Raw genomic sequence first — 18716 nt, 5'->3', positions numbered from 1 at the left:
AACATCCATAAGGGCTGCTGCATAATGACTCAATTCAGGAGTCGTTTTTATACGCCTCCAATAAAGGAGGGGACGCAGCCTAGCCATGTCCTCTATCTTTTTCCTCCCGAGGTCATATTGGAGCGGAAATTTGTTCCACCTGCAGGCGTATACCGATTTTGTGGAGGGACGCCTGGCTGCCAGAATCACATCACAGACTTCAGGAGGCAAGTCAAATGGCCTCAACTGCCGCTGCTCAATCTCCACGCATGTAAGTGGAGACTGGACAGGCTCGGGTGGAGGACCGTCCGCTGCTGCTGCGACAGAAGGTCTTCCTGAAGAGGCAGACGAATCGGGAGATCGACTGACATGCTGAGTAGCTCGGGATACCAGTACCTTTGTGCCCAGTCCGGAGCCACAAGGATGACTTTGGCTTGATCGTGCCTGATCTTCTTCAGCACTCTGGGCAGAAGTGGTATAGGCGGAAAGGCGTACAACAGACGGCAACTCCACTCGCGACGAAAAGCATCTCCGAGCGAGTGCCGCCTTGAAAATTCCAACGCGCAGAACTGATGACATTGCGCATTCTCTTCTGTGGCGAATAGATCAAACCAAGGCTCTCCCCACTGCTGAAAGAGGCCTTGCGCCACATCCGAATTCAGACGCCATTCGTGATCCCTCATGCACCGACGGCTGAGTTTATTCGCCCTGGCGTTCAGGGAACCTGCCAGGTGTTGAACCACCAAGGTCACGCCATGATGTTCCAGCCATTGCCATAGGCGCAGAGCCTCCTGGCAAAGGGTCCATGACCCTGAGGTTCCGTGACGATTTTACCCGTGTTTGTAACATTGTCGCAAATGCATAATTTTGGTATCAGTGAACCGCAAATGATCCATTTAGTATATCCTGGTGTTTTCGCTATGCTACGAGCAAGAGCACTCCTGTTACAAACACATTTCTGTTCTACCTGTGGCATCCATCTTAGAACAAGGAAGCCATTTTGTATTCCTTGCCCTCACATAGTCAATGGACACGCAATGACCTCTTTTTCATTTAAGGACACGTAGGCTTTAGCCGGCAATTCACCTTGCTAGTGACACGTGCACCTTAGGCCAGCAACGCTGTGGCAGCATGACTCGGCAAGAGCTGCCTCCCCAGCCTGAGGCCAGTCCTGCTATACTGGTTCTCGTGTTCGTTGGTCTGATCATGATTAGGCGGCCGAAGCTGGTAGCCGTGCCCATTTACGACCCACAAACATCTCTTATCCTACTTTTCTATCTTCTGCACCTGTCTCTGCTCCTTTCCTTCTGGGCCTTTATTAGGGGGAGGTAACGAAATGTACGATGAGGCGGTCCGGGTCTTGAATGAGAAGTTGACATGGGATTATGATGGAATAGTGGGAACCCCTCGTTCGTAATGTTTTGACATCAGATATTGATGACGATTCCTGTGCAACGCCAAATATTTATTGTTTTAGATACAAAGGTTTTGGAATGTGCTAACATGTAAAGAAATTTGCCTGAAGCCCAATATTCAGTATATAAGGAACAACCCTCTTTGTACAAATTGAACAGGCTCCTAGATACTGCCCATGTGTAGTTTCTGTGACTTCTGTGTCCCTGCAGTAATAAACCTTTGGTCTTTGACGCCACCATCGAGAAGCCCGTGTTTCTGTTTGTTTGTGCACCGAGACAGGTTGAACTCCGGGGTCTTCGGGTGTTGTCCCTGACACCTCTGGACGGAACCAAAAAGTCCAGAACTCCAATTGGCGCCCAACGTGGGGCGACGTCATTCGGTACCGGTCCAAAAGCCTGAAGAGTTCGAGAAGCTTCGTGTGAAGATTTCAGAGGGAGGCGCCCCACTTCATCGATCCCGGCATATCGCAAAAGTGGCCCGACGTTCTCTTCCACGAGGGTTCCCGTTCAGACGGCTGCAGTGGTTCGTTGCCTTGACCGTCGCCCTCTCTTGGACCCGAGGTGCAGTCCTTAGTACGGCGAGACGTGACGGGTTTCTCCTTGGTGACGTCTTCAGTGCCTCAGTTAAGTATTAAGTGGTTGATAGTTGGTTACTTCGTAAGGGTTGTTTCTGTTTTGCTAATCCTTTTAGTTCTTGGTTTGGTTCGGTTTTATAAGATTGTCGCTGGTTATTCTGGTTACGATAATCATTCAGTTCAGTTCGGGTATCGATACGTTTGTCAGTTCTGGTAGGCCTAAGTTCTTGGTTCAAGTGCGCACCTTTCTTTAATTTGTGTTTCGTCTGTTTTGTGTTCCGGGTTATAAAATGGTAAGTCGGAAAAATTGTATGTTGTCTTGTTTTAGTTGCAACAGTGATTCCCAGTTGGAGGACTCGTGTTTGGTTCCTCCGATTGGAACTCCCCTTTATGATCTATATTGCAAATTTGGTGTGGGCCCTATCTCTTATAACGAGGTATGGATCCACTACACAGAGAAAGATGGTGTCCTTAGTTGGCCACTGCATGGTAGTTTCGAACCTCAAGTTCTTGATAATTTAGAAACAAAATTGTTCAAGAAGAAAGCCCGGCCGGCAATGTTTGATTCTTTCCGTTATTGGCGAAAAGAATCTAAACAGAGAGAAATTAAAAAGTTGAAAAAAGAACAGAAAGAACAAGAGTTGACTTTAGAACAGTCTGCTAAGCAGCTGCAACTCAACGAGTCTGAGAAAACGATGGAGGTGGCCAATAGAGAGCATAATTTAGCAATAGACAAATGCTATCCTGCTTTGCCATCAAGTACAGCTAAGATAGTAGAGGACCCTGAAAAGGATCCCCTGTTATCTTACTTGTTACGATCACCCCCACCGTATGCACAGGGTGCTACGGCTCCACCTATACCGAATGTTCAATTACCGGTTGCTGGACAACCTGGTGTTCCCGCTCCTCTGAATCAAGTTCCTGTACCTCCTGTGGTCACTATTAATGTTCCTTCGGCACCCCCTCTTTCAGGGTTGCCGGCTTCTTTACCTATGCCTGTATCGCTCACACCTGCTAGTTCACAAGCTGTTTTGCCCGCTACTCCTACTGTTTCTAATCTATCTGTTCCAACTGCTACTCTATTTACTGCTTCTGCTAATATTATGACTCCACTTTCTGTTCGTCGAAGAATCACTGATTCTGTCTCTAACATTCTATCTCCCTTCTATAAAACTCTGATTAAGACTCCTACCTCTGACTCTGTGCAGAGACGTAGTCAGCTTCCCAGTACTGAAGAAAGAGGGATATTAGATTCCACTGCTCTTAGATGGATTTCGAAAGTTGGAAGATATAATGTACAAGATGTATTAGATACGTTTATGCAATGGAATGAACCGACACAACGATATGTGTTCGATGAAATGTGTTTCCTTCTACGTGAGGAATTGGAAGAGGATGACCCTGAATCAAATCTAGAAGAATTAATTAATGTTCAGAAAGAGTTTGCTGCAGGTATGATAGTTGGACAAAATATAAAAGAAGCGATGGAACTGATTTTAAGTTATAGGATTGACCCATCCCTTCGTTCTCCGAGGGAGTCAGAGAAACGTAGTACGAAACTAAATCGTCAATATCCAATGAGAGAGGTTCCACCAATTTAGCGTGAAGCTGTGCAAGCTAATGTCAACCTTGGTATTGCAGCCGCTCCGGCCCAATTCCAGAGAGTATGGATACATATTCCATGGAAGCGAGCTGAAGTATTAGCAGTGAAACAGGCCTTACCAGATCCGCGTAAAAATCCTGCAGGGTATTACAAAGAGTTGGCTCAGACAGTTGACGCTTGTGTATTAAATCTAGCTGACATAGATCTGCTATTTGGTAATGTAGTACCGCAACCAATTTGGGCTAAAATTCGTAAAGAGAATCATCCAGTTGCCCTAGGTGGTGATTGGGCAGCTATAATTGCAGCGGATGGTCAACAAATAGGTGGTTCTAAACCTGAACCCTTAATTGCTAATTTGCCCGGTAGAATAATCGACTTAATGAAGACCCTAATGCCAGCATTACGCGTTAACTGGGACAAATTGTCCGCGTGCAAACAAAAGAAAGACGAAAGCGTCTCCGACTTTTTCACAAGATTCGAGGAGACTTTCGTGGATCACAGTGGTCAGGATATGAGCACAGAAGGAGGCCAGAGATTATTTGTTGATAAATTTGTGCACAATCTGTTGCCAGAACTTAGTGGTAAATTAAAGAATTCTGAAAGTGCGTGGGCTGTCTCTACGACTGCGCAAATACTTGCTACTGCCCAGTACTATGAAAATAGGGACAAAGAGGAGAAAGAAAAATCAGATAAAAAGACGAAAGAGTTAAAAACTAAAGTTCTTTTACAGCAAGCATATCCGCCTCGCACCAATCAGACCAATACACAGCAAGGGTCATATCAAAGAACGGAGTATAATTCTCAGAGGCCACAGTACCAATGGAATCAGTGTGCTTATTGCAAAATGGAAGGCCATTATAAGACTGAGTGTCCGGTACGGGCACAAAATAATGCTGCGGCAGCTCAAAGAGGTCGTGGTGGTTATATGCAGAACTCTAGAGGTCGAGGAAGAGGTGCTATGCCTCCACAGACAAGTGATCGCCCTTCTAATTATTTCGACCAACGAAATGGACAATCTGCCCAACAGAATAGGTCTCAACAGTATCATGTTGAAGATTACTATGAAGCTAGTGAGGAAGGTCAGCCAAGGGAGTACTAGGACAGCCATGGACAAAGAGAGGGAGTAGTATCAGTTCTAGTAGATCAGAGTGGGCCTTATGTCGCAGTAGCAACATCAGGTATAGTCGAACCGTTTCTGTTGGATACTGGTGCAGCAAAAAGTTCTATCATACATGCGAAACTCCCTGGCGCACCTTTGTCTGGCTCAACAAAGTTTCAGTAGGTTTTTCAGGCGCCCCTGTTCACAACCCTGTTTCTGGTCCTTTGTCTATTTCTGTTGGACCCCGACAATTGAAAGCACCCCTGATTTTGACGACAGGTTGTAATGAAAATCTGCTTGGTTTAGACTTGTTAAAACGCCTATATGCGACATTGTACTGCTCTCCAGAAGGAGTACGTCTTACGTTGGGTAAAAGAATCATCTCTCCAATGTACTTGTCGATGGATGCACTCCCACCAGAGCTGCATTCACTCCCTGATACTCTTTGGGCGACTGGTCCTAATGATGTAGGTCTTTTAGAAATTCCACCATATGTAGTAACTTTGAAAGCGAATGTAAAATTTCCACGAATTCCACAATACAGAATATCTAGTGAAGGTGAGCGTGCGCTCCTACTGATAGTACAAGATCTGATCAAGAAAGGCGTTATAGAAGAAACTAGAGGTAATGTCTGCAATAGTCCTGTACTGCCCATTCTGAAACGAACTGACCCAACAAAACCTCCAGTATATAGATTTGTAATTGATCTTAGAGAGGTTAATAAAATTGTGATTCCACAGTTTCCTGTGGTTCCAGACATTACTGCATTGTTAACGTTGATTCCTGCTACAGCAGCATGGTTTTCAGTTATCGACTTGAAAAATGCCTTTTTCAGCATTCCGATAGCCGAGGAAAGCAGAGATATCTTCGGTTTCTCTCTAGGAGGACGAAGCTTCAGGTTTAAACGCGCTCCACAAGGTTATTGTGAAAGCCCATCCATCTACAGTCAAGCATTAAAAAGCCAGTTAGACTCATTTGTACTTCCTCCTGGTTCTGCTTTAATACAATATGTCGATGATCTTCTAGTGGCTGCCGATGACAAGGAAACTTGCAAAACAGCTACAATTTCCTTATTGCATCACTTGTCAAATTTGAATCACAAGGTGTCACCTTCAAAAATGCAATACTGTTGCCAAGAAGTGACCTACCTAGGTCATCTCTTGTCAAAGGAGGGAAGGAAGTTGACCCCAGAAAGAATAAAAGCAATTACACAGATGAATGTTCCTAGCACGCAGAGAGAAGTACGTGCCTTTTTAGGTATTACCTCATATTGTAGGCAATGGATCCCAAATTTTTCTCTTTTGGCGAAACCGTTGGTAGCTTTGACTGGGAAAAATGTTCCGAGTCCAATGCCATGGTCTGCCGAATGCCAGGAGAGTTTTTCTGAGTTACGAAATGCACTGTGTTCAGCTCCTGTATTGGGTACACCCGATTACAGTAAACCATTCACGCTCTATGTCCATGAGAGAGAAGGTTGCGCGTTGAGTGTTTTGACACAGAAATTCGGTGATAAACAACGCCCTTGTGCGTATTTTTCATCAACATTAGATCCGGTAGCTAGAGCGTTGCCTAGTTGCTTGAGAGCTACAGCCGCAGCTGCAGCCTCCATTCGGCAATCTGCTGGTTTAGTAATGAACAACATGCTAGTGGTTATGGTTCCTCATGCTGTGGATACACTCATGAATCGAACCAAGACGCAACACCTTACCAGTGCTAGATTATCAGGTTACGAACTGACATTGTTAGCGAGTCATATTCAGATCAAAAGATGCAATGTATTGAATCCAGCAACATTGTTGCCGACTAGCCAAGAGTCGAGTGATTCCGAACCACACGACTGTTGTTTTAAAACTGAGGAAGAAACAAAAGGACGAATTGATTTAAAAGACACTCCATTATCAGATCCAGATGGCACGTTGTATGTTGACGGGTCTTGCTTCAAATTGGAGAATGGTGATGTGACTGCTGCCTATGCAGTAACGACTTTGAGTACGATTGTGGAGACTGCGAGAGTGAGTCAGAATTCTGCCCAGGCTGCAGAATTGATCGCGCTGACAAGAGCGTGCGTTTTAGCTAAGGGAAAGAGAGTGAATGTGTTCACAGATAGTCAGTACGCATTCGGCGTGGCCCATAGTTTTGGCCGTTTGTGGAAAGAGAGAGGTTTCATTACGTCCCATGGGACTAAGATTCAACATGGCCAGCTAGTTAATGACTTGTTGGAATCTCTAACCTTGCCGACTGAAGTTGCGATTGTGAAATGCAGTGCTCATAAAGCAATCACGGATGATGTTGGTCGTGGGAATGCTTTTGCTGATGAGACTGCAAAACAGACAGCTAGAAATATGATGAGTAGAATGTATGTTGCAACGTCTGCAAGATGGATTTCTGAGTCTGGAATGTGTGAAGACACAGTGGAAAGCGTGAAAGAAATTCAGAAAGAGGCGACTGAGGAGGAAAAGCGTGCATGGAAAGAGAGCACGGGTAAATTGGACTCGAGTGGGTGTTGGATTGACTTGTCGGAACAACAGCGTTGGATGTTGCCTGATGCGTATGTGCTTGCAATAGTAACGATGGCACATGGAACAGCGCACATCAGTTCTAAAGGGATTTGTAAGATGTTGGCTCCAGTTTGGAAGAATGATGGGATTAGTAAGTGTGCAGAGAGAGTGGTGAGAAATTGTATGGTATGCTTAATGCATAATCCTGGCAAGGGAATCCCCACACCTGCAGGTCACTTCGCTCCTCCTTCCTGCCCCTTTGAAGTGATCCAGCTAGACTTCATTCACATGGATCGTTGTAATAATCTGAAATACGTCCTGGTGGTAGTTTGTGCTTTCTCCAGATGGATCGAAGCATACCCGCTAAAGGACAATACTGCTTTGTCCACTGCCAAAATCCTCCTTAAAGAATACTTCCCCAGATTCGGAATGCCACGGATTGTATGGTCAGATAACGGAAGTGAGTTCGTAGGGAAAGTTATGCAGAGTGTGTGTGCCGGCCTAGGGATTAGACAGAAGTTTCATAGTGCGAATCACCCCCAGTCCGCGGGTTTAGTTGAGGGTTACAATGGCACCCTTAAACTGAAACTTGCTAAGATACAAGCATCCACAAATTTGTCCTGGCCAGATGCACTGCCTTTGGCTTTGTTATCAACAAGAGCAACTGTACATTCTAGAGTAGGGCTTAGTCCATATGAAATAATTTTTGGTCGTCCTGCAAATGTTTGGGGGGTACCTAGACCGAAAGAATTTAAGCAGCTGGAATACCCAATGTTAATTGATTATCTTTTCGACTTGACTGCTAAATTGAGCCTTATTCACCAACAGGTTTTCGATGCATTGCCAAAGCCATCGGAGAGTCCAGGTCATCAGCTGAAACCTGGGGATCAAGTAGTCATTAGAAATTTTGCAAGAACGAAAAATCTTCAGCCCAGATTCATCGGCCCTTTCCAAGTCTTATTGGCAACGAGAACTGCTATTCGTGTGGCCGGACGGAAGAACTGGATCCATACGACACATGTCAAACGTGTGCCTCTGCCACTTCCTTACGACAACTGGGTAAAGAAAGGAATCGGTGCCTCTGAAACAGAACAAGTCCCCAGGTTCATACCTTTCAGTGATGCAGAACTGATCACTGATACATCAAACTCTGACTCTCCTCCTGAAACTGCTCTTTTGAACCCTGAACACTTGCCATCTGCACCAAAAGAACATTTGTCATCTGCAAACGTGAACATTGCAGCGTCGGCTGAAAATATATTATTTCCAGATCAGACAGCTCCTGCAAAACTGAGATACAACTTGCGACCTCGCAATATGGACAAATAAAGCAGGAAACTGCCTATTTTCAGATTTGAATTTTCTATACATTGCCTTCAGCCAGGAAGTTTACTATTATTTTTGTTGTTTTAAAATTTTGCCTTGCCGTCTGGGTAGCCGTAGGGTCGTGGCTGTGTGCCTAGTTGAATCTGCGGGGGTCAGACACAAGGTCGACCTTTCTGTTAGTTCTGGGAACTCCCAGGGCTGATAGAGGCATTTTCATCTACGTACACATCATCAGTGGTCACGAGCGGATTGTAGAAGATGGAGCTTCCTGAGCCGCAACGAAAGAATGTAATTTATGTGCGCAGAAATAGACTGTACAGAATACTTCACAGCAAATGCTTTCTAATGCAATGTGCAGTTACATTTTTAATTGTTTTAATAATGTTGGTGGGTGGAATCATCTTTGGTGTACATTTGATTTTTATGCCGGTAACTACAGTACCTCCCCTTGATCCTACTACTTCTACGGTTTCTTCTATGCATTCTTTTCACTCGTTTCCTGAACACGAACAAGCTTGACGCTCAGAATTTATTAACAATACATTTGTACAGCTCTTGCATCAACACCAACTGGTAGTTAATACTACAGACTGCTGGGTGTGTGGCTTGATACCTCACACTATGGATAAAGGCATTCCCTATCTAGTCTTGCCTTTTAGCTACAATGGATCATTTCAGGCCTTTCAGACCATTTTTTCATATGCCCTTGAGACCTATCCTCCGCGTCCACCACGGTCCACTAAATACAACTCAGCCAACAAAGCTTTAGTCCAGGGAATTATTGACATGATTAAAGACGTCAATAATACTCCATCTTACCCTAGAGATGAATTACGGGTGTATTTGAGTTGGAACTCTACCGAGTATCGCCTTAGTTTGGGAGAAAGCAAGCGTAAAAGCTCCACTTCAGTCTGGGTCGTGCCTCACCGAGGTCAGGTCTGTTTGCAAGGAAATGGGAGAAATCTGAGAGCTCAGCTAGGGAGGAGTGAGTGCGTTGAGACTTACGTATTTCCGTCTAACTCCTCCCCTGCCTTCCTTACTGCTAGGGGTACTTACTTCATCTGTCAAGACAGAGCGTATACATGGCTGCCTGCTGACTTCTCAGGTTCATGTTATATTGCTCGATTGTTACCTCCGACATACACTGCTTCCTCTGATTATCACAAGACCAGAGTAGCAAGGGGTGTCTTCAGCAAGGAAGATACCGCTGGTCAGGAAGCTGGAGACTTCTTCAAAGGTTTCCTTCCGTTTTGGGGGCCTATGGCCAATAGTAGAAATCTACGTCAACTAACACGGGTAGTTGAATCTACTATTACAGAAACTGCTGGTGCCCTTAGTAACTTAACAGCTGAGCTTCAGGCGGATCGTCTCATGACGTTGCAGAACCGTATGGTTCTAGACGTAATACTTGCAGATCGAGGTGGGGTATGCAGAATGATCCAATCGAGCTGCTGTGTTTTTATTCCCAATAATGCTCCAACCGTCTATGAAGCGATCTCTAAGCTACACAAGATTTCCGACTCTATACACGTAGACAAGGGAAACTGGTCCTTCATGGAGTGGTTTTGGACTCTGGTATCAGCGTGGGGATGGAAGGTTCTGATGGTCATTGGTGTCATCCTAGTATTTCTGTTTTCATGCTTCCTTATTATCCAATGTGGTCCCGCTTTGTGTAGTCTCTGGGCTGCAACCTGTTTCAGAAGACCACCTGCATTAGGAGAAAAGGCACGAGACAGGATGATGATGCAACAACATGTCACTGACCTAATGAGCATAGAGTTAGATTCTGACATAGACTGAGTAATTGCCTATGTAAGGGCAAAAGGAGGGTCTGAGGTTCCGTGACGATTTTACCCGTGTTTGTAACATTGTCGCAAATGCATAATTTTGGTATCAGTGAACCGCAAATGATCCATTTAGTATATCCTGGTGTTTTCGCTATGCTACGAGCAAGAGCACTCCTGTTACAAACACATTTCTGTTCTACCCGTGGCATCCATCTTAGAACAAGGAAGCCATTTTGTATTCCTTGCCCTCACATAGTCAATGGACACGCAATGACCTCTTTTTCATTTAAGGACACGTAGGCTTTAGCCGGCAATTCACCTTGCTAGTGACACGTGCACCTTAGGCCAGCAACGCTGTGGCAGCATGACTCGGCAAGAGCTGCCTCCCCAGCCTGAGGCCAGTCCTGCTATACTGGTTCTCGTGTTCGTTGGTCTGATCATGATTAGGCGGCCGAAGCTGGTAGCCGTGCCCATTTACGACCCACAAACATCTCTTATCCTACTTTTCTATCTTCTGCACCTGGCTCTGCTCCTTTCCTTCTGGGCCTTTATTAGGGGGAGGTAACGAAATTTACGATGAGGCGGTCCGGGTCTTGAATGAGAAGTTGACATGGGATTATGATGGAATAGTGGGAACCCCTCGTTCGTAATGTTTTGACATCAGATATTGATGACGATTCCTGTGCAACGCCAAATATTTATTGTTTAAGATACAAAGGTTTTGGAATGTGCTAACATGTAAAGAAATTTGCCTGAAGCCCAATATTCAGTATATAAGGAACAACCCTCTTTGTACAAATTGAACAGGCTCCTAGATACTGCCCATGTGTAGTTTCTGTGACTTCTGTGTCCCTGCAGTAATAAACCTTTGGTCTTTGACGCCACCATCGAGAAGCCCGTGTTTCTGTTTGTTTGTGCACCGAGACAGGTTGAACTCCGGGGTCTTCGGGTGTTGTCCCTGACACCTCTGGACGGAACCAAAAAGTCCAGAACTCCAACCCCACCCCGCCCTGTTTGTTGCAGTACCACATGACAGTGGTGTCATCCGTGAACACCTGCACTACACTACCCCGGACAGAGGGGAGGAATGCCTTCAGTGCAAGCCAGATCGCCCGCAGCTCCAGAACATTGATGTGGAGCCGGGACTCCGCCGGAGACCAGAGGCCTCTGCTCTCCGCCTCTCCCATGTGGCCCCCCCAGCCCTGGAGGGACGCGTCCGTCACAACTACGTGCTCCGGTTCGGGTAGGGAGAGGGATCTGCCGCTGACCCAATCGCGGTCCGTGACCCACCACTGCAACTGTCTTGCAGTGCCCTCCGAGATCAAGACATGGTCGGACAAATTGACCTGATGCTAGGCCCACTGAAACTTCAGGTCCCACTGCAGAGCCCGCATCCGCCACCTGGTGTGATGCACCAGAAGGATGCAGGAGGTCATCAGCCCCAGAAGCCGCAGCGTCAACCTGACCGAGACTCGGGATAAAGGCTGAAAGATTGGAATCAGAGCCTGAATATCCCGAACAAGCTGTTTGGGAGGATAAACCCGAAACTGCGCCGAGTCTAGAACCTCTCCGATGAAGAGGAGCTTCTGAGAGGGACACAGGTGCGACTTCGGCACATTGATGGAGAGCCCCAGCAGGTGCGGGAGGTCGGCCGCAGTCTGGAGGTGGCTGACAACTGTCTGGGGCGAGCCCGCCTTCAACAACCAGTCATCGAGGTAGGGGAAGACTGAAACCCCTGACCTGTGCAGATGAGCTGCGACCACCGCTGTCACTTTCGTGAACACCCATGGAGCGCTGGTAAGGCCGAAGGGGAGCACGGTAAACTGAAAGTGATCGTGGCCTACCGTGAACCGCAGGTAACGCCAGTGGGCCGGCAGGACGGGGATGTGGAAATAGGCGTCCTGCAAGTCCAACACTACCATCCAGTCTCCTGGGTCTAGGGCAGCTAAGACCTGTGCCAAAGTCAGCATCTTGAACTTCTCCTTCCGGAGGAAGCCGTTGACGTTCCGGAGGTCCAAGATAGGGCGTAGGCCCCCTTTGCCCTTCTTGGGAACCCGAAAGTAGTGGGAGTAACAACCACACCCTACTTCTGGCCCAGGAACGCGCTCGATGGCCCTCTTGGCCAAGAGGGCCGTAACTTCCTCTTGCAGAAGTGGCAAGTGATCCCCCGACACGCGGTGGTACTGCGGTGGCATAGCTGGAGGGGTCGCCTCAAAGGGGAGGGAGTAGCCCCTTCGGACGATTTGCAGCACCCACCTGTCCGATGTGATGGAGCACCAGTGGAGGAGGTGATGGCAAACCCTGCCCCCCACTGGCGTCAAATGGGCCTGAAAGCTCAGACTAGGAAGGCTTTGAGGCGGATGCTAAATGTTAGTCTGCGGCCCGTGGCTGGCAGGACGTGTGGGACCACTCCTTCTGGGCAGAAGATTAATGGCGCGGGCCGACAGGCCCAAGGACTTGGCCGTAGCCCTGGAGTTCTTAAAGCGTTCCAGTGCATTATCTGCCTTTCAACCGAAGAGGTGGCTGCCATCGAACGGCATGTCCATAAGACTGTTTTGGACATCGGTCGAAAAGTTGGCGGACCTCAGCCTGGCGTGGCGCCGAACCGCCACAGACGTGGAAATCGCTCTCCCTATCGAATCTGTGGTATCCAGTCCACATCTAATAGAGTACCGCGCTGTGTCTCTTCCCTCTGCAAGGGCTTGAGCGAGTTTCGCCCGGGCTCCCTTCGGGCACTCAGGCAGCATGCCCACAACCGTATCCCACAGGGAGTCGGTGTAACGGCCCAAGAGGCACGCTGTGTTGACTGACCGCAACCCCAAACTAAGGCAGGAGAACATCTTTCCAAACCGTTCATACCTCTTGGATTCCAGATCTGGTGGTGCCGTCGGGAATGCGGCTTGGGAGGTAGAGGCCTGGATAACCAGATTCTCGGGGTGGGGTGGGTGGACAAGAAACTAGGGTCGCCGGGAGCTGGGCACCTATCTACAGGAGGGCCTGTAGTGGACCTGGACCAAGTGCCCAACAGGACGTCTGTGAGAGCCTCATTAAATAGCAGTAGAGGCTCTGGGAAGCCTACCTGCAGTTTAAGAACCTCTGTGAGGATGTTGGACCTCACTGTTGCGACGGAGAGCTCAAGAGCCAAGGCCTTGGCTGTCCTCATCATCACCACACTATAAGCTGCCCCCTCCTCTGTAGCCACGGTAGGAGGGGAGACAAAACTAGTGTCTGGGGAGGTGTCCAGGCCACTGGCTTCTCCTAGTTCCTGTGTCCAGTCCTCATATGACTGGCACTCACGCGCCAGGGGGTCTCCCTCGTCGTCCATGTCCTGAAATTCAGGGACAAAGGATGGACCCAAATCCTCAAAGAACTTCCCTTCGGCCGGCGTTGAATGTGGCGTCGAGCGATGCTGCTCCGACGCCGGATCCGGACTGAGGGTCGGACCAGGGTCGGCGTCCTCCGATGACGGCGCCAGGGGTGACACCCTAGGGGTCGACGCCGGAGAGGTCGTAAGGTCTACCCGCGGCAACCGGGATCCGGAACCGGATCCAGTGGGGCCTTGCGGCGTCGGGACCGAAGTCGCCGACGGCACCTGGGCCGAAGCACCGGGCCCGCTTGGGCTCCCAGTCGGGTCCGCTGGGCCCGAAGGCACCGCGTAACCCGATGAAGGAGAGAGCGACCTCATGGCCATGAGGAAGGCATCGATCTCCTCCGGCATCGCGTTCTGCCCAGGGACCAGCAGGTATGGAGCAGGCTGCGACACCTGCGGCTCCGGCGGAGCCGCATAGGCGGTGTCACCCGAACCCCCGGCTGCGTCGCGTGAGCATCGGTGGGAGTCAGAAGAGCGATATCGCCTCTTCAACTTCTTGTGCCTTTTACCTGAGGACTTGGAGCCCGACGAGTGGTGTCGAGTCGCCGAGCTGTGATGACTACGGCCCCGTGAACGGTCCCTCGACCTCCTTCCGGACCTCGAGCGACGCGAGGCCGACTGCCGGAGCTCGAGGAACTTGCGGGACTGCTCCCACCTAGCCTTCGACGTCAAGGCCCGGCAGTCGGGGCACGACTTGTCAGCGTGGTCGGGCCCCAGGCAATGTAGGCACCGGCAGTGGGGGTCGGTAACCGACATCAGTTGGTTGCAATCAGCACAGGGCTTGAACCCGGGCATCCCTACCAGCACCGATGGAGTCGTAGACTCGAAACTGATCCAAAAAGGATCGAAAAAGCTTAGTCAAAAAGTGACTAAAGGTTACCACTTTCTCCGGACCTGCGCTTGCTGGCGCGGAAAAAAGAAGAACTAACGTCAGGGCGCGAGGGCGGCGTCTAAGTACTCCGACAACGTCATCCCGGCGCCAACGACGCCGATGACGGATGTGGAGCCGCAGACGATGCCTACCGACGGGCAGGGGTACTGCTATGCAAAACTTTCCGGATCCAGTCTGACGCCTGGGGATATTCTAAGGTAAGGAATCTAATACTAACCTGTTTCTTTCAAATTACTTGGTCTTCGCTCCAGGATGGCTGAGTACATGAAGAAGGCAACTAAAAACCTTGAGGCTAGCCAGGAATTACAGAAGGCCTGGCATGACCAAAAGGCTGTGCTGACTGTTTGCTAGCCAGGGCAGAAAGTATGGGTGTTGGAGCCTGTGGCCCCAGCAGCTCTCCAAGACAAGTAGAGTGGCCCCCAAACCATAATTGACTAAAAGAAGAGGTCACCTATCTGGTGGACTTTGGAACTCCCAGGAGCCCCCACAAAGTGCTCCATGTAAACAGGCTCAAACCGTATGTTAACAGGGCAGACCTGGAATTGCTCATGGCTACTGATCAGGGACAGGAGGAAGAGAGTAATCCACTCCCTGACCTGCTCTCACAGAACCCTGATGACGGTTCAGTAGATGGTGTAGCCTTGGCAGGCTGCCTCACTGATCAGCAACAAACTGATTGCAGAAAAGTTCAACAACAGTTTAGACATATGTTCTCACTGACTCAAAGTCAGACTACCTGGTGCACTCATGAAGTGGACACTGGCAACAGTCTGCCTGTTAACAATAAGATTAACAGGCAACCTGACCATGTCAGGGACAGTATCAGGACTGAAGTCCAAAAGATGTTAGAATTGGGAGTTATTGAACCCTCAGATAGCCATTAGGCTAGTCTAGTAGTCTTAGTCCCCAAACCTCACACCCATGGTGGCAAGAGAGAAATTAGGTGTTGTGTCGACTACAGCATTTTCTACCCCTAGTGGGCACTACCAAATTGTGGTGATGCCCTTTGGTTTGAAGAATGCACCTGCCACTTTTCAAAGGTTGGTGAACAAAGTCCTTACAGGCCTGGAAGACCATAGTGCAGCACATCTAGATGATATTGCTGTCTTTAGCTCCACCTGGAGGATCACATGGTCCACCTGAGAAATGTTTTGGAGGCCGGAAAGCAGGCCTAACTAACTATCAAGGCCACCAGTGCCAGATAGGGCAGAGTCAGGTTGTGTACCTGGGCCACCTTGTGGGTGGAGGCCAGGTTCAACCATTGCAGAGCAAAATCCAGACCATCATGGACTGGGTTGCTCCAACCACCCAGACTCTGGTCAGAGCTTTCTTGGGCCTGACTGGGTACTATAGAAGATTTGTCAAAGGTTATGGATCCATAGTGACCCTTTTGAATGACTTAACTTCTAAAAGAATGCCAAAGAAAGTTCAATGGATAGTTAGCTGTCAAAAGGCATTTGATGACCTGAAGCAGGCCAGGTGTACCGCTCCCATTCTGCAAAGTTCGGACTACTCCAAGCAATTCATTGTCCAAACAGATGCATCTGAGTTGGGGGTAGGGGCTGTGTTATCACAATTGAATAATGAAGGTCAGGATCAGCCAGTAGCTTTTATTAGCAGAAGGCTGACCCCCAGAGATAGATAGATTCAAATGCCGTCTGACCCCCACTATCCTACCAGCCTGTGAAAGCCTACTGTCCTCCCTAGAATTATCCCCCACAAACTCCTTCTCGGGCCTCTTGATCTATCGACCTCCTGGAGCGCCAGGTCAATTTACATCAGATATAGCAGACCTAACTGCCAATCTAGCAATTACCTCGGCCAACTTCACCGTTTTAGGTGATCTAAATCTCCATCTAGATGATCAACAGGATTTAGCAGCCAACAGCCCCCACTGAATCTTCAAGCAATTGACTTGATTCAAAAGGGTTTTCTCCCAACACATAATAAAGGTCATCTCCTGGACCATGTGTTCAGTAACATTGATACGTTAAAAACTGAACCTCCCATTCCACTACCATGGACTGATCATTATCTGTTACCTATCACCTGGATCACCGAGTCCCCTCTCTCCGCACAGGAACCTAAAAAATACCTGGGCAGGAAGTGGTCAAAACTCCCCTCCACTGAGTGGGGGTATTCACTTGCAGCACGTGAGCTTCCGAAGTCCTCCAGTCCTGACATAGCCAGTGCCAACTTTGATAATTGGATTGATAACACCCTTGACTCAGTTTTCCCGAAGGAAGCCTTGCACTGCATAAGAAGGCAAAAAGTAGCCCCCTGGTACACCCCGAGACTGAGGGACATGAAGCTTTCATGCCGTAAATTGGAAAGGTCTTGGAGACAAGATCGCACACAGGGCAGGAAGACAGACTATAGAGCCACTATCAGGCACTATAAAACTGAAATTAAGGCAACCCAAGCACAGTTTTATGAGTCTAACATTAGTTTAGCTGCCAATGCCCCCAAGGAAATTTTTCGAATAGCAAAGTCACTGATCACCCCCCCCCCCCCCGAACAAACACCATTAGATGGGGCACTTGCCCGCTGTAATAGCCTAGCATCTTTCTTTTATCAAAAAATCCAGACCATCTACTCCTCATTCCGTTCTGACCTAACTGTCCAAGAAAAAAGTTCCACAGCGGATCAACCAGCAAGCACCTCCAATTTCCAAAGTCCCTTAAGATATTCAGTCTTATTGTGTTGTCAACCTCCAGGACCTGCTGTGGTTCGGTCCCACTGGAATTCCAGACAGAAAATTTAAAGAATAGTGGAGGCAGCACCAAACTTGATGTAAATCAACACGACCAAAGTTTTTTGTCAAAAAATATATTTTTATTTTTATTTTCAACGCGTTTCGCTCCCCAACCATGGGAGCTTCATCAGGGCAATTATACTAGATCGTTTTTCTCACAGTTGTGCAGTCAAATTGAAGAAAGAACTGGCCAATATAATGGTACATAAACTAGTGCAGGTATTCCAAGTAGAAATAGAGGTATCCAAAGCGTCGAGGTCCGTCAGGTTATTCACACAAAAAGCATAGCAGATTATCCCTTAGGGTAAATATTAATATCCAGGGTTGTCGTAACGCAAAGCGACGTATGTGCAGTCCTTGATAAGCTGCTAAAACACACGTGCTTCAAGGGTTTATCTCAGCGTGACGGCGCACAACAGATTTTCTCAAAAACTTCTGACCTAACTGACCTGGAGGCTGCAGCAGTAGCAAGCCCCAACACACTCCCCCCACATGTACACTGGAAAAGTTCACTCTCTTAGATCCGGTCTCGCTGGACAAAATAATCCCTAAAGTCACCTCTGGCTCTCCTAAGGACCCTGCACCGCCACCTGTTCTTACCTCGGTCATGGAGCTAATTCGCCCAGCAATTCTGGACGTTCTAAATTCTTCAATCACCTCAAGTGTTGTTCCAAAATCCTGGAAATGTGCAATGGTCAAGGCACTCTTAAAAAAAAAACATCTAGACCAGAATAATTTAGCCAACTTCCGCCCCATTTCCCTGTTGCCATGTTTGAGCAAACTGCTTGAGAAGCACATTAATAACATCTTAGTGGAGCATCTTGAGTCTAACGATCTGCTCTGTGCCTCTCAAACGGGCTTCCACCCCCAACATGGGACGGAGACAGCCCTATTAGAAGTTACTGAGGAGGCCAGAATCGTATTAGACCAGGGAGGAAAAGCGGCCATTATATTATTAGATCTTAGCGCCGCGTTCGACATGGTTAACCATGCCACATTATTACATCGTCTTAGTGGCATGGGAGTGTCGGGCGCGGCTCTGTTATGGTTCACTTCCTTCCTGGAGGAACGCTTCTTCCAGGTTTTTGAAGGAGAAGTTGTTTCTTCCAAAGAGCCACTCAGTTGTGGGGTGCCTCAGGGCTCTGCCCTGAGCCCCACACTTTTTAATGTCTATATGAGGCCCCTCGCACAGATTGTCCATCCATTTGGTGTCCGTATAGTCACCTATGCAGACAACACTAAGCTTGTGGTATCATTGAACAATGCTGAGGGGTCGTCTAGCACTTTGAGTACCTGTCTTGAGGCGGTCGCCAGATGGATGGAGCTCTCCTGCCTTAGATTAAATGGGGAAAAGACGGAGGTTATGCTGTTGGGGAACCCTTCACCTTCCATTCTGATCCCCATTTGGCCCCCCTGT

The 18716-nt window shown here is 48.2% G+C and overlaps 1 protein-coding gene across 1 annotated transcript in view; it reads right to left on the bottom strand.

Moving 5' to 3' along the window:
- Positions 1 to 18716, bottom strand: part of LOC144768685 (uncharacterized) — a 9047330-nt gene that overhangs the window by 1345254 nt on the left and 7683360 nt on the right. The gene's annotated exons all lie outside the window — the stretch shown is intronic.

Source organism: Lissotriton helveticus, chromosome 7 (assembly GCF_964261635.1).
Source record: "Lissotriton helveticus chromosome 7, aLisHel1.1, whole genome shotgun sequence".
Taxonomy (NCBI): Eukaryota; Metazoa; Chordata; class Amphibia; order Caudata; family Salamandridae; genus Lissotriton; species Lissotriton helveticus.
Note: the sequence above shows the minus strand (reverse complement) of the source record. Positions and strands in the feature narration are given on the sequence as shown.